This window comes from Arachis ipaensis, chromosome B09 (assembly GCF_000816755.2).
Source record: "Arachis ipaensis cultivar K30076 chromosome B09, Araip1.1, whole genome shotgun sequence".
Classification (NCBI taxonomy): Eukaryota; Viridiplantae; Streptophyta; class Magnoliopsida; order Fabales; family Fabaceae; genus Arachis; species Arachis ipaensis.
Window position 1 is genome coordinate 97997861 of NC_029793.2, and position 5624 is coordinate 98003484.

The 5624-nt window shown below is 25.9% G+C and overlaps 1 long non-coding RNA gene across 1 annotated transcript; it reads left to right on the top strand.

Moving 5' to 3' along the window:
• LOC110267042 lies at positions 2383-3743 on the top strand. The gene is made up of 3 exons (XR_002354350.1): positions 2383-2657; positions 2978-3050; positions 3130-3743. It is a non-coding gene; the product is annotated as an uncharacterized LOC110267042 (long non-coding RNA).

Sequence of the window (5624 nt, forward strand, 5' to 3'; positions counted from 1 at the left end):
TTTTTTTTTTCTGAATCTTTTATTTTTGATTTCGTGTTTTTGGCTGCTTTTTTTTTCAGAGTTTGAGTTATTTTATTTTAAAAAAAATTAACTTATACTAAGACTAATCATTGTCAGTTTTATTCTAATTCAATTGAATGGGTTTTGTTTCTTATTGGATATATACTTATTTGTTGCTTCACTTGAACTTCTCAATGTGTCTCTTGCACCTTGCTGAGGAGTATCTATCTTTGCCAGTAGTTGGGCTTCTGTAGAGGCTGTAAATCCCATTGAAATTCACTATGAACCTTTGAAGTGTCTCTATTCTGTTGGTTATCTTATAATTTCAGGTAATCAGATGAACAAGCTATGATTGCAAACAATGAATAGAACTAAATAACAACTAAAGAGGCTTATTAGTGGAGTGAGGTCAAAGATTGTTGTTCTGCTTTTCTCTTTTTTTTCCTCCATTTGATTCCTATTGGAATTTCAACTATTCTTTTTTTAACCTTTGTTATTTTTTAAATTGTGATAAGTCAGTGTATAGTGTTTGCTTATGTTAGCCTAACTATTTATTTTCTTTTAATTAATAATTAGCTATATTTTTTTGTACATGAGATTCATAAATTAAAGTCTAATAAACTTATATATACTTTCAATTTATTTTTTTTAGGAACATTTAGAAGGGGGAGAAGGTAGATCTAAGTTTTCAATGCATTATATGCAATGTGCTGCTGTTTCCTCTAATGATGATGAGTTAATATTGATTATGTTGCTTATTATTTTATAAATTATGTTTAAATATGTTGCTTAATGTTCCTTGTTGTTGTATAAATTATGTTTAATTTATTCTCCTTTGTGTGTTTTTATAATGTTTAATATTGTTCTCTATTAAAAATTTATTGGGAAAAAATTTTGATATGTTTACTTACAGTTCTTTCTTTTGTTCTTTTTCTAATTTGTTGGTTTTTATTTTTTTGGATATCTATTTTGTAAAGACATATCTTTTCTTTTCCTTTTTAATGAAACTTCTGGTGTAATTGAGTTTAGAGATTTCTAACTGTTGGGTGTATTTTACCCATAAGTATCCATAGAAGACAAGATAAAATATAAGATAGATTTCTTACATAATAATGATTCATATTCAAAGCTCATATTTTTTCCCTTTATTTCATAATTCATTGAATAAATCTTTCTCTCTTATTTGATTTTCTTTGTTCAGCTGGAGTTGTGAATTTGTGGAAGAGACTTTGTGTCCTATATGCACAATGAATGTACTTGTAGTATTCTAAAAGGTATGACCCTTTTTACCTATTCTCTTTGAATTCTATATTATAGCTTGTCACTTCTTATTTATTATTCCTCAATTTCCTTGCACATATCTCATATTTTTTAATTATGTTTAAATAATGACTCTTTATTTATGGTCAAAATTCTAGATTTTGTTGGATTTCTTTTGTTTTCATAATAAAAGGAAGGAAAAATACATGAGATTTTGAATTAGGGTTCTTTTTTTGTACCATAACTTTATTTTTATCACAAATGTGGTGATGTATATTTTTGTGTTGTAACCAATATCTTAAAAAATATATCTCTTTTTTGTGATAAATAATCTAATTCAGGGATCACTACTATGAAAGAAGAAAAAAATATACATGCATCTATTATACTATCAACTATTGAAAAATTATTTCTGCTTTGTTAATTTGTCTTATATTTTAAAGTTCAAGTCATGTATCTTTATTTATTTACCTTTCTTTCTGTGTCTAGAAATGGGATATAGATATGTATTCTTTAATTTGATTATAGAGTTTTGGACAACTGCATTAAAAATCTGTTGGAAAATGGAGGATGTGCTGCATATTGAAGCTCCTTTAGATCATGCTTCAATTCGGGTTTTCTTCAACCAAAATAGGTTGGTATTAGAATAATAATATGATGAAGAGTATTACTTATTTGCTCTAGTCTTTTATATTGTTAGTATAATAATAATAATAATAATACAGTGGAAAATAATAATTATAGTATTAAAATGCTAGAAACAAAATTAGTATTGATATAGTTTTTTTTATGAGAAAGTAGAAAAATAGGGTTTTCAAAACAATTTTAAATTCAGTTTTAAATAATGTAATATATCATCATGTAATCTAAAAATAAAGTATATCCTATTTAATATTGATAACATATGACGTTATTATTATGATATTTATTGTTATTAATTTTACACTCGTAACTAATAATTGTACAGTCTTGGAATACATAAAGAAAATGGTGATATTTATAATTAACATTCAGTATAGGATAAAAAGGATAATTTTTTTTTACTTATTATTGTTTTTTTAATTAGATAAAAATTAAAAAAATTACTTTGTAAGTGAAAACCAAAAAGCAGATGAAGAAAACCAAAAGCCACGGACCCTCACCCCTTCAAAAAAGAAAAAAGAAACAAAAGTGAATCCGGTGGCCCTTCTTCATCTCTCTCTAACTTCTCACCTCATTCAACCAAAAAATCCTAAAGATCCAACCTTTTAACAGTAAACCCGCATAACCTCCTACCACGGATTCGTTGACTACAGTGCATGCCAGCACCCACGACTTGTCTGATAACAACGTTTTCAGTAGCTTCTTCGCAGACAACGATTTTTTTTGGGTTGTTGACAGATTGAGACTACAAGAAGGTGAAGTTTTATTCTGATCATTGTACTCCCACCGCACAACCTTTTATTCGTTGTTTTTTCTTTTGCATATCTTTTCTCTGATGGTATCTTTCTTTTCATTAACTTTATTAACTGAAGTTTTTGGGTTTTGAAAAAATTGAGTTCATAAGTTGATTTTTCAAGTCTGAATATGCAGAATTCAAAAATATTTTGTGAGAAGGGGAATGCTGTTTTTTGAAACAACTCATTTGTACTGTTACTATTATTATCACATTTTTTGTTATAAAAAAGTTACGTTAATAAAAAATTACTGTTGTTCCTTTTTTTCTGTTTGTTTGCAGATAAACCAAAGAATTTTTTTAAAAGTTGTTCTCCCAACATGAGTGTTGTTGCATGTAGAAGTGATCGCAAAAGGTAGATAGTTTATTATTTGTATTTTCTATTAATGATTTTTTGTTCTGTGTTATAAGCATACTGAATGGAGTTGATTTAGGTGTTTCTTTGGTACAAAACAACATTGGCCACTTGATAAAGAATCAAGCATTACATTCGGTGCATACAAAGGACGGGTACACATTTAAATTAATATATAATTTGTGCTTTTTTTTAGTAACCATGTAAAAAATAAATAAATTACATGTAACTGAATTAGTAAAATATATCATGATAAAATAAATGTATGTGATAAGTGTTTTTTTTAGGATGATGTGTTGGTTCTAGATAGAATAATTACTAGATATGGTACTGAATTAAAATATGAAATTGTCCTAATTGATCTCTGTGACAATTGCATCAAGTTTAAAATAAAAACTCGAGAAGAAAGAATCTGGATACCTTCACCTGAAATAGAGAAATTACTTGTTTTCTATAACTTCAGAAGCATGGTGAGGATTTGTTTAATGTATGTCACAAATGGAATATTCTTTATGGCTCCTCTAGATAAGCGAAATAATCCAATCTATATAGATTTTTATGAATCTCACTATGTAAAAGATATTATTGGGATATCTTTGTTAAAAGTTATCCAGGATAAATTAGGGTTAAATTACTTTGATGCATTGGATGATGTTGCTTCTGGTATAGAAGATAATGGGATGCATGAGAATATGAAAAAGGTAAGAATTTACAGTTTTTTTTTAATTATTGTTAATTTTGTACATGTTATACTTTAATTATTATATTTATTAATATATTTATTTTTAAATATGTCTATAATTCATTGTATAATATCATGTTGCTATTTGCTTCTTAAGTTGTCTATTTTTTTCAATTATTTCTGAAATTTTTTCCTTTTTTATTAATTGCACTTGTAGGCCTGAGATACAAAGAATTGTCAAGAAGAATTCAAAAGCAAGCGCTGTCCAGAATAGATCAAAGACAAAAAAGAGAGGGTGTGTTTATTTAATATTATCCTAGTGTTATATAAGTTCTTGATTTTGTCATTCTCTATATAAACTAATTGGTAGTTCAGTTTGTTACAATCAAAATGTATTAGGTAAAAGAATTACTTTCTATTTTAGAATATTTTGTATAACATCATTTTACATGTTTGATTGTTATGATTTTTAATTTGATGAAATTTTTTTATAAATTATCATTGAAACAAGCAGATATCTTATTCTACATCATTGTAAGACATTGACTAAGCATGATGTCAAGGCTGATCGAGTTGTAAGTTTGCATAATGATAGTTTTATATTTATTAGTTATTTTAATTTTTTTAATTAATTTTATTTATTTATTTATTTTTTGCAGTATATTCCGTATCAATTTGATAAGTTACTACTTGAGCTAGGAGGATAAAAAAATTGGAAGTTCATTGTTAAGAAATCAAAGATTACTACAAGGTTTGAAATGCATATTTTGAAAAGAAAAGGCAAAGAACGAGAATACAAAATTGGTCCTAAATGAAAAGATTTTGTGAAAATGCACAAATTTAAAACCAGAGATTCATGTGTATTTGAAATGGTTTCGAAAGAGGATAAGCTGATTCAAGTTTCTGTAACTAAGAAGTAGTACATTAACTAGTTTGAAACTTTTTTATGTTATTTTAGGATATGTATTGTATTTTGAAGCTTAGGCTTTTCATGCTCTGAACTTTAAAAATATGTGCAATGAGTAAATTTGTGACTTAGTCATTGTAATCTTTTGTTATATGGTGTGTATAGTTGCACTAAACAAATATAAAGTATTTGGTTGATACCAACCAGTTCTTAATTATGAGGAATGAGATTGTAGTTCTTAATTATGAGGAATGAGATTGTATTATTCATGAACATGATCATGATTATATTGTAGTTGCTGATTATGTCCAAAGAAAACCAAAGACAAAAAGAATCAACAATGCAGCTAATTAAAACCTAACTTCAATTATGTTAATTTTTTTTATTTTGTTATTCACCTCATATTTTAAACCAAGTTCGAGAAATTCAAAGAACAAAGTATTAAATTTTGGTTAAAAAAATTGATGTAGCTTTTAATGAATATCTTTGAAATTTTTTTTTATTTATTATGTTAATATTAGATTTCTCTACCTAAATAATTTTTATTTTAGTCTATCTTTTTCAGGAATTAGAGAAAACATGTTCAATGTAAGAAAAAAATATAAATGGTTGAAGCCTTCTTTACAAAGCTGAAAATTTGTTCTTTTTTTCTTGTTCTAAAATTTTCGTATGTTCGTGACAACGCTAATCTACTGGTAATTGAAAAGAAACAAAAAGTCAATAATTAATTTCACTCCATATTTTTTGCAGTTTATTTTCTATTAGTAAAAATATGTTTTTTGTTTTATTTTTTATACTTTATATTTTTAATTTGTTGTAGTTTCAAATTTTGAATTGATATTGTTATATTTTTAATTGGTGTACATAGTATAGAAATTGCTGAATATTTTAATAGGTAATCTTATTTTTTGTTGTCAACTAATTTAAAATTTTTAAAATCATTATGTAAATAATTAAAATGATAAATATTATAAACAATAGGGTT